The sequence below is a fragment of the Hyla sarda genome, chromosome 8 (assembly GCF_029499605.1).
Source record: "Hyla sarda isolate aHylSar1 chromosome 8, aHylSar1.hap1, whole genome shotgun sequence".
Classification (NCBI taxonomy): domain Eukaryota; kingdom Metazoa; phylum Chordata; class Amphibia; order Anura; family Hylidae; genus Hyla; species Hyla sarda.
This window is the reverse complement of record NC_079196.1, coordinates 182,853,614-182,865,485: the sequence shown is the minus strand read 5'-3', so window position 1 is coordinate 182,865,485 and position 11,872 is coordinate 182,853,614.

Here is an 11,872-nt window from a genome sequence, read left to right as displayed (position 1 = left end):
CTAATTTTTCACAATTCACACAACAAAAACATATTACAACAGACAACAGTATAACAAACAGACAATTACATAACAAAAACAGACAACACATATACTAATCTGGATGTGAGATTAGTCTGGCCGCGATATCCCTCTCCATATTGATGGCTAGGCGGGGGTTGTTTTTCTCTTATATATCCAGGTCCACTTCTCCAGTAGGTGAACACAGGGTTAATGTGGTTGTCTAAAGCAGACAACCCTTTGCCCTGCTAGAATCTCCAAATTACTGAAGGGTCGGGTGGAGTAAGGGAGTCAAGGTCCAAAGGTGCATCTAAGACTGGCCCTTGTTTTGTGGGATCTTCCTTTAAAGGAGTACTCCGGCGCGCACTTTTTTCATTTTATTCCTTCCGGGCTGCAAAATAAAAGAAAACACACTTTCTCTTACCTGCCAACGAGCCCCCGGAGCTCCGGTACAGGTGTTCGGTCCCCGGGCTGTATTCTTCTTACTTCCTGTTAGCCCAGCACGTCACACGGAGCATCAGCCTATCACCGGCCGCAGCGATGTCCCGCCTTGGCCAGTGATAGGCTGAAGCTCCGTGTGACGTGCCAGGCTAACAGGAAGTAAGAAGAATTCAGCCCGGGGACCAAACACCTGTACCGGAGCTCCGGGGGCTCGTTGGCAGGTAAGAGAAAGTGTGTTTTCTTTTATTTTGCAGCCCGGGCGGGATAAAATGAAAAAAGTGCACGCCGGAGTACTCCTTTAAGACATAAGCTGTGGTCATTATAGTTGCCATGGTTACTGTAGTTGCTCACAGTGCGCTGAAGTATTAACCCTTTAATGACCGTTGATGCCCATTACTTCAGAGGCCATTAAACGCACCTGTTACCAAGCAAGCACCTTATAGTTAGAATTCCCCCATGAAGCCCTACTATAAGGAGGTTAAATATTACATGCACAGGTTTCTGTAAATGTGATGTGCTCCTTTTGAGGTCCTAATATTGGGCTTATAGCTAGTACTACAAAAGGGTGATTACTTGTCAAATCATAGAATAGGGAATTGCATTGTGACTTGTTTTTCCCCTAATACTAGTGCACATGAGGCCGAAGGTTTAGAAGGAGGGGGCTGAGTTTAGGATCCATAGTGTCCTATACAGTGAGAGCGGTCATTTTCTTAAGTTACCATCAATATAAAATGGATGGGGTTACAGCACCAAGTGTGGTAGGAATAGTACCCGCTGTAGTACACACAAGGTGGCACCAGGCAGCTGTACGTCCCTTACTGACTGTTCACACAGGGACAGAAGCGGCACCATAAACCATTGTTAACAAAAAGAATTTCAGACCCAGAATTAGGGCATTGTGATTCTGCTGAGAACATCCTAGAGATACCATCAGGGCATTGGTGGCAATTTACTAAAACTCTCTGGGAGAGATTTATCAAAACCTGTGCAGGAAGAAAGTTCACCAGTTGCCCATAGCAACCAATCAGATTTCTTTTATTTTCTGAGGCCTTTAAAAAAATGAAAGAAGCATTCTGACTGGTTGCTATGGGCAACAGCACCACTCTTCCTCTACACAGTTTTGGATAAATCTCCCCATCTATCTTTGCACTGTCTATCTGTTAGACAGTCCATCTAAGTTTGTGCATGGATTTACTACACTGTTCAAAAAATAAAGGGAACACTAAAACAACACAATGTAATTCCAAGTCAATGACACTGCTGTGAAATCACACTGTCCACTCAGGAAGAACACTGATTGACAATCAATTTCACATGCTGTTGTGCAAATGGAACAGACAACAGGTGGAAATTATAGGCAATTAGCAAGACACCCCCAATAAAGGAGTGGTTTTGCACGTTGACCACAGACCACTTATCAGTTCCCATTTTTCCTGGCTGATATTTTGGTCACTTTTGAATGCTGAGAGTGCTTTCACTCTAGTGGTTATAGCAGTAGTAAAAAAAAAAAACGGGGTTCCTCTGGCGCTATCCGCAGCGATGACAGGACTTCAGTGAATTGTAATATCCAATACACTTTATTTGCCAAAATCAGACACGTTTTGGGACCTAGTCCCTTTTTCAATGATACAAATGGCTTACAAAACATTGGTACAGTCTGTGTTATATAGACTACTGAAAAAAGCGCGCTGGTATGTGTCTTAATCCTGATTGACAGGACGCCTCGTGTGAACGGCGTTCCTGACTCAGGGAGCGCATCCCTATGACGTAAGCAATCCTGTATCCCATTGGATTAAAAGGAAAGAAATAACTAAAATATATAAGATTATTCAAAAACGTTTTTGTTTGTTATAAAAGGTTGTTAATAAAAATGAAATAAATGTGTATTGATAACACTTTTGGTCCTTTTCATTACGGCGATGCTTCCTCTATGTTGTCACCTATGTTCTCTTTCATACTACAATAGGGTGAGAAGTATATTTAGTTTTCTATTGTCATGTCTGCTCCTACATCAATAAATGCTCCTTTCAACAATGTTTCTTTATTCATGTGTTGTTACTTTCTTACTCCAATACATTACTAGTGAGCTTGCGTGTCTATCTGCTGTTATTCCTATGACAGTTCGTACTGGCCTTGCGCAGGCGCACCGGCCGTGGAACTCTTGTTGGTGCTCCTTGTTGTCAGCATGATTGTGAGTCTTTCTCTATGCATTTTTCTTGCCGATTCTTATAATATATGGGATCGCAGGCATCTATACTTCATGGTTGTTCTTCTCGGTATTAACTTCTTTCTGTTCACAGAATGTATAGGAGATTGTAGCCGCAGTAAGCCCTTATTATATTAGGAATTTGGAAACAGCGTTTTTTCTGATATAAATTTGCTTCCTATTTTTTTTTCATATTTCAGCTGCGGTTATCTTTATTAACTAAGTAGATTATTCTGTTTCCAGTAGTTAGGTTTAATTTATTAAAAGGATCGCATTGGGATATGGTTATTCCTTAGCAAATTAGCAAGAAATTTTGGAGATGGAGGAGTTGGATAATGTGCACAAATCTCTATCAGCCCAAGTCCAACACAGAACACCAGTGTATTGTCAGAGGAACAAAACTCAACTAGGAAAAGTATGTCCGACCTTGACATCCTTCTACAAGAAGCAAGGGAACTGTCATCTCTGGTGTTACCCCCGACATCATTCACGGAGGTTATATCAGAATCTGGGGAGATCCAGGCTATACCAGAAAAAACGAGGGGTACCAAGGAAGTATCCAGAAATACCCCGGACCCGGAAGGGACCCCCAAGAACATCACCAGGGACAATGAGGAACCAGGACCTTCGACATATACTACACCTCCAGAGGTACAGAGATGCTCTCCACATTTTTTAGCGCTACCTCAGGTATTGACATCAACTTCCAATATACATACCAGACCCCAAACCTTAAAAACACTAATAACGGAGTATTACAGTCCGGCGAGACAGAAAAGGAAAAATCTGGATGGAGAAGAACTAAGAGGGTGCAGAGGAAAAGGAAGAACAGGAGAAACCAAAACAGAAGAAAAACAAAAACTGCGATAAAGATATTCAATCTTTCTAATCACCTTTTATCCCAAGCAGAAAGAGATGTCCTCAACAAAGGACTATCTTTCTGCCCAATTGGGAAAACAGACGAATTTGAACTATTCATTGACCTTAATACATATATAAGAAAACTTACCCTGACCCGCCATTTTGCTATGATGGAGGAAAATGGAACAAAAACCACTCATACACAGGAGACGGCTACCACCAGTTCTCCACAGAATTGAAACCAAAATCTAAATTTTATCCTACCCACCACAAGGGGGAATTTGTAGAAACATTCTACACCCTAGTAGCGGAAGAGTTTCGCAATATAAATAAAAATAACAATTACAAACCCACCTTCACAGCCATAGAACAAAAAGCTATGAAGGGTCTGGCAGATAATACAGACATTGTTATTAGAAGCACAGATAAGGGGGGAGGGATTGTCCTCCAAGACCGTTCTGCATACACTACAGAAGCCCTGAACATCATATCAGACCATAAATACTATATACAACTAACCTCTGACCCCACGGAAGAGTACATGAAAACATGCAATATACTTATCGATCAGGCATTTGATGTGGGGGTACTAAACAAACATGAGAGAGACTTTATAAAAATCCGGAATCCAAGAATGCCCATTATCTACCACTTACCAAAAATTCATAAGAACCCAACCAAACCACCAGGTCATCCAATCATTTCAGGTATAAATTCAATAACCAGTAATTTGTCCAATTACATTGATATATTGTTACAAAAATATGTTATAACACTGTCATCATACCTGAAGGACACTCCATCTCTGATTGAACTGCTTAAACCCCTCACCTGGAAATCAAGCTACAGATGGGCTACTCTGGATGTGTCGGCCTTATATTCCAACATACCCCACCAGCAAGAAATTGAAACAGTCTCGAAGATCTTAGCCACAGACACATCTATGCCAGAAGAACAAAAAAACGTAATCATTGATGGAATTACATTTATCCTGCCCCACAACTATTTCAGCTTTGAACAGAAGATATACCTGCAGACGACCGGGACCGCGATGGGGACGCGTTTCACGCTGGCTTTTGCTAATATATTTATGGGAGCCTTTGAAGAAGAGTATATATACAGTAATCACCCATGGAACCAGTGTATCATCTTATATAAGAGATACATTGATGATCTGTTATTCATTTGGGACGGCACGGAAATCCAATTCAAAGAGTTCACTGATCATCTGAACCTGAACAACTAAAACTTAACCCTCACAGGAAATGTAGAGGACAAAATGGAATACCTCGATCTGGAATTAAGTTCAGATGGAACAAGAATAATCAATAAAACCTATTTCAAAACGGTTGATTGTAATAGTCTATTAGACTTCAGAAGCTGCCACTTTGACAAGTGGATGAAAATTGTCCCCTACGGCCAATTCCATAGAATTAGTCGAAACTGCACAAAACACTCCGACTTTCAACTACAAAGTAAGATCATACGGAAGAGATTGGCTGAGAAAGGTTATCCAAAACCCATAGTACAGGCAGCATACATAAGGGCACTGGAATCGCGTAGAATAAATGGTATGAAGGATACAGAAGAAGAGAAAAATGAAGAACATAGAGAACATGCGAGTCAGAGAAAACCAGAGAAAAGAAAAGTGGACACCAAGAACCTTGAATACAGTCATAATTTCATCTCGGACTATTCTGCCAGTTATAAAAATATCAGACGGATATTTAATACACACTGGCATATATTAAAACATGATCCTATCTTGAAAAAAATCCTACCTTCCAGACCAGGTTTCACTTACAGAAGAGCAAAAACAATTAAGAACTTTATTGCTCCTAGCCGTCTGAAAAAGAAGAAAGGAACCCTACAACAAAAAAATGACAACACCCAACCAATAGGATGCTTCAGATGTAGAAACAGGACATGTAAATTATGTGAGAGTATAATCCATGGAAAAAAATAATTTACCAGCAGACAAACTAGGGACATTTTCCCAATTAAGACAAGAATGGACTGTAGCTCCACATATATAATCTATCTGATTGAGTGTACATGTGAACTACAATATATTGGCAGAACTACACAAAAACTGCGCAGCAGAATTAATGGTCACCGCTACAATATCACCCATCAATTTTTGAAGCATAGTGTTTCCCGCCATGCAATGGAGAAACATGATAGTAAAATGCAAGACTTTAAAATTACAGCAATGGAACAAATACCGGCAGATGCCGAAGACCGATACGGAAAGTTATGTAAGCGTGAATCATTTTGGATTTACAAGATGGATATGTTGCAACCATCCGGTTTGAATGAATGCTTGGACCATGTCTGATTATCCCGGTCACCCAGGCACCAAGAAGAAACAGTTCGAAAAAAGTTCAAACTATAGCCAATTCCTTGGTAGCCAAGAGCCTGAGATGAAAAAAAAGGGCGATATATATATATATATATATATATATATATATATTATATATATACTAGAAAAACATAGAAACATAAGAATATCTCAAAAAAATGCAATATGAAATAATAAGAAAATAAATAACAATAAAGAACTGAAGACAAAAAAGAACTCATCAACTGTAGAACAAATAAATAAATAAAACACGTGTGTATATTATATAATACATAAAGAAAAACTACAAAAGAAAGAATAAAATAAAATAATAATAACTAAAAACCCATTAAAGATAGTGAAAGGAGCCATTAAAGTTAATGATAAGGAGCACATGTAGATGAGGACTATACCAGCAAAAATATTCACAAGTGTATATATTACATAATTGTACCTAACACTTCATAATAATCACATTTTTCCACATGCAGAACTTCATTTCATTTTCCGAACTATAGAATATCCCCCTATTAGTATATTATGTTCCCCACCATATAATATGTCCCTATTAGCACATCATATAACTTGGAATAATAAAAAAACTAAGTTGCTAAGGAATAACCATATCCCAATGCGATCCTTTTAATAAATTAAACCTAACTACTGGAAACAGAATAATCTACTTAGTTAATAAAGATAACCGCAGCTGAAATATAAAAACAATAGGAAGCAAATTTATATAAAATAAAACGCTGTTTCCAAATTCCTAATATAATTGGGAAATATCGGGCTTACTGCGGCTGCGATCTCCTATACATTCTGTGAACAAAAAGAAGTTAATACCGAGAAGAACAACCGTGAAGTATAGATGCCTGCGATCCTGTATATTATAAGAATCGGCAAGAAAAATGCGTAGAAAAAGACTCCCGATCATGCTGACAACAAGGAGCACCAACAAGAATTGCCTGCGCAAGGCCAGTACGAACTGTCATAGGAATAACAGCAGATAGACACGCAAGCTCACTAGTAATGTATTGGAGTAAGAAAGTAACAACATACGAATAAAGAAACATTGTTGAAAGGAGCATTTATTGATGTAGGAGCGGACATGACAATAGAAAATTAAATATACTTCTCACCCTATTGTAGTATGAAAGAGAACATAGGAGACAACATAGAGGAAGCATCGCCGTAATGAAATGAACCAAAAGTGTTATCAATACACATTTATTTCCTTTTTATTAACAACCTTTTATAACAAACTAAAAAGTTTTTTAATGATCTTATATATTTTAGTTATTTCTTTCCATTTAATCCAATTAGATACAGGATTGCTTACGTCATAGGGATGCACTCCCTGAGACAGGAACGCCGTTCACACGAGGGGTCCTGTCAATCAGGGTTAAGACACATACCAGCGTGCTTTTTTCAGTAGTCTATATAACACAGACTGTACCAATGTTTTGTAAGCCATTTGTATGATTGAAAAAGGGACTAGGTCCCGAAACGTCTCTGATTTTGGCAAATAAAGTGTATTGGATATTATATTCCTGTCATTGCTGCGGATCGCCCCAGAGGAACCCCGTTTTTTTTTCACTACTGCTATATCCTGTTCGCATTGGACCATCCAGGATCTGATTCCGGGAGGCAGCACCGCAAACATCACATAAGGCGATTCATAGTGGTTGTGGCTGTGACACAACCCTAAAAGGTGAGCAGAATACCTCACCGCATTTTCCCGATTTTGATTACCATTCTATTGTCTATACGTACTGTCCCATGGGAGGCTCTGCCTGTTTGTTTTTCTTGTAGCCATTCACTCTAGTGGAAGCATGAGATGGAGTCTACAACTCACACAAGTGGCTCAGGTAGTGCAGCTCATCCAGGATGGCACATCAATGCGAGCTGTAGCAAGAAGATTTGCTGTGTCTGTCAGCGTAGTGTCCAGAGCACGGAGGCGCTACCAGGAGACAGGCCAGTACATCAGGAGACGTGGAGGAGGCCAACAACCCAGCAGCAGGACCGCTACCTCCGCCTTTGTGCAAGGAGGAGCAGGAGGAGCACTGCCAGAGCCCTGCAAAATTACCTCCAGCAGGCCACAACTGTGCATGTGTCCACTCAAACTGTCAGAAACAGACTCCATGAGGGTGGTATGAGGGCCCGACACGTTTCGGATTTGCCAGAGAACATCAAGATTGGCAAATTCGCCATTGGTGCTCTGTGCTCTTCACAGTTGAAAACAGGTTCACACTGAGCACATGTGACAGTCTAGAGATGCCATGGAGAATGTTCTGCTGCCTGCAACATCCTCCAGCATGACCGGTTTGGTGGTGGGTCAGTAATGGTGTGGGGTGGCATTTTTTGTGTGGAGCTGCACAGCCCTCCATGTGCTTGCCAGAGGTAGCCTGACTGCCATTAGGTACCGAGATGAGATCCTCAGACCCCTTGTGAGACCATATGCTGGTGCAGTTGACCCTGGGTTCCTCCTAATGCAAGACCATGCTAGACTGTTGCTGGAGTGAATCAGCAGTAGTGTTGCTTGCGAATATTCGTTTTTTTGTTGTTGTTTTTTTTTCACAGTACACATCACAGTGATCATCCCTCTCTGCTTTCAGCTTGTGTGGTGTAAAGAAGGCTCTAATACTACTGTGTGAGACTGGTGTACGAATTTTCGCATATACGAAAAATTGCATATGCTAATTTTCGCATATGCGAATGTCCGCTTATGCTAATTTCCGCATATGCTAATTTTCGCATATGCTAATTTTCTCATATGCGAATTTTCACTTACGCAAATTTACGTATATTCGAAAATAAACGCGAATATTACGAATATGCGAATTTAGCGAATATATGACGAATATTCGCCCATATATTCGCGAAATATCGCGAATTCGAATATGGCCTATGCCGCTCAACACTAGTCAGCAGTTCCTGCAAGAGAAAGGCATTGATGCTATGGACTGGCCCGCCCGTTCCCCAAACATGAATCCGATTGAGCACATCTGGGACATCATGTCTCGCTACAGCCACCAACACCAGGTTGCACCACAGACTGTCTAGGAGTTGGCGGATGCTTTAGTCCAGGTCTGGGATGACATCCCTCAGGAGACCATCCGCCACCTCATCAGGAGCATGCCCAGGCATTGTAGGGAGATCATACGGGTACGTGGAGGCCACACACACTAGTGATCCTCATTTTTACTTGTTTTAAGGACATTACATCAAAGTTGGATCAGCCTGTAGTGTGGTTTTCCACTTTGATTTTGAGTGTGACTCCATATCCAGACCTCCATGGGTTGATAAATTTGATTTCCATTGATAACTTTTTGTGATTTTGCTGTCAGCACATTCAACTATGTAAAGACAAAAGTATTTCATACGATTAGTTCATTCATATCTAGGATGTGTTATCTTAGTGTTCCCTTTAATTTTTTGAGCAGTATATATATTTAGTACAGACCAAAAGTTTGGACACACCTTCTCATTCAGAGTTTTCTTTATTTTCATGACTATGAAAATTGTAGATTCACATTGAAGGCATTAAAACTATGAATTAACACATGTGGAATTATATACATAACAAAAAAGTCTGAAACAACTGAAAATATGTCATATTCTAGGTTCTTCAAAGTAGCCACATTTTGCTTTGATTACTGCTTTGCACACTCTTGGCATTCTCTTGTTGAGATTCAAGAGGTAGTCACCTGAAATGGTTTTCACTTCACAGGTGTGCTGGTGTGGTGGAGGAGGTGTGATGGTGTGGGGGCTGCTTTGCTGGTGACACGGTTGGGGATTTATTCAAAATGTAAGGCATACTGAACAAGCATGGCTACCACAGCATCTTGCAGCGGCATGCTATTCCATCCGGTTTGCGTTTAGTTGGACCAGCATTTATTTTTCAACAGGACAATGACCCCAAACACCTCCAGGCTGTGTAAGGGCTATTTGACCAAGAAGGAGAGTGATGGGGTGCTGCGCCAGATGACCTGGCCTCCACAGTCACTGGACCTGAACCCATTCGAGATGGTTTGGGGTGAGCTGGACCGCAGAGTGAAGGCAAAAAGGGACAACAAGTGCTAAGCATCTCTGGGAACTCCTTCAAGACTATTAGAAGACCATTTCAGGTGACTACCTCTTGAAGCTCATCAAGAGAATGCCAACAGTGTGCAAAGCAGTAATCAAAGCAAAAGGTGGATAGAACCTAGAATATGACATATTTTGACACTTTTTTGTTATGTATATAATTCCACATGTGTTAATTCGTAGTTTTGATGCCTTCAGTGGGAATCTACAATTTTCATAGTCATGAAAATAAAGAAAACTCTGAATGAGAAGGTGTGTCCAAACTTTTGGTCTGTACTGTGTATGTATATCTATCTATCTATCTATCTATCTATCTATCTATCTATATATATATATATATATATATATATATATATACATATATGCAAAATCAAAAAATGTTGCAGTATCTTGTAATACCTTTTTTTTTTTATTGGACTAACAGAATTCTGTAAAGAAAAGCTTTCGGGATTCCTCCCTTTATCAAGTCAAAAGCAAATCTAAGCTCACAAGCAGACGGCACAGGTTACAACTCACAAATATGCAGGGTTAAGACAATAGATGTGGAGATTTCACACTAAGATGGGCCATAAATTGTCCAGCTACAGAAACATAGGGGGAGATTTATCAAAATCTGTCCAGAGGAAAGGTGGTGAGTTGCCCATAGCAACCAATCAGATTGTTTCTTTCATTTTTCAGAAGCCTTTTCAAAGGCTATTAGCAACTCTTTCCATGGACAGGTTTTGATAAATCTTGCCCATAGACTACACAAATGAGGTTAACATCTTATCCTTATCTATGTAGTCTATGTTCCTATAGCTTTTGCATCTGCATCACTGGTCTAATACGGCTACTCTAATTTACTATATTTACATATATGTTATGTCCCAGTACAGAACATGGTTCTGTACAATGCCCTTAGGCCCTGTCAGGTTGAGTCCCTCAGTGTCCTGGGGGCTCTCCTGCAGTGTCTCCCCATGATAAAGTTGGTATTACTGTCTAGCCAGTACAGGGTTATATACTATATGTATAGTCAGTATAAAGTTAGGTTATATATATATATATATATATATATATATATGTGTGTGTGTGTGTGTGGGGGGAAAACGGACGTTTGGAGGACTAATGTAATTGTCTAAAGGACCTTTGAGTTGTTACATGTGATGTTTATGTTACACAGAGAGCTCCAGCTTAACACATGACCCGCAGCTTGACCTATGGGCATCTGGCTCAGCCCCCCTTTATAAGGGGGCGGCCTTTACAATTCAGTCTTGTATGCTCTTGTGCCATCATTGCTGCTGAGGAACAGTGAAGACCAGATATCTCAGTGCTAGTGTCCAGCTACCTAGAAGGCCTCAAATCTACAGTCACTTCCAGTAATTCCAAGTCTATGTCTGCTGTCACTACCTATAGTCTAGTGAAGCCTAAAGTCAAGAATCAAAAGTCTATTACAAGTATAATTGGTCCCAGCAAGCTGCGAGGTCCTTCTGTGCTCCTGGCAACCTCTCTGGGATTCTGGCCTAGCTGTGAAGATAATAACACCTGTCTGACCTCATTAAAGCCTCCGTTAAACCATACCCTGGTCGTGGATTCTCATTTCACTGCTTAGCCATTGGGATAGCGGAGATATCGTTTGGGTGGTTCCCAATACCCAAAAAACACTCTGGCATCGCAAACATTAGGGGTTAACAACACCTTGCCCCTGGGGTTAATACCCTCTTGCCCCATCCACCTACACCGCTACACCCCGTGGTCCCGCCATTCACCGTGGGTCACCGTGGATGTTCCTTAAGTCAAGTCACCGTTAACAGGATACGGGTGTGTGCCTCAACCACAAAGCCACCTGTCAACAGGATATGGGTGCCATAAGCAAGTCCCCCCCCCCCCCCCCAGTCTGAACTGTGTCTAAGAGAAAATCGCATGCAGTTGCGAAAAACTGCACCACAAAAGTGTACAGG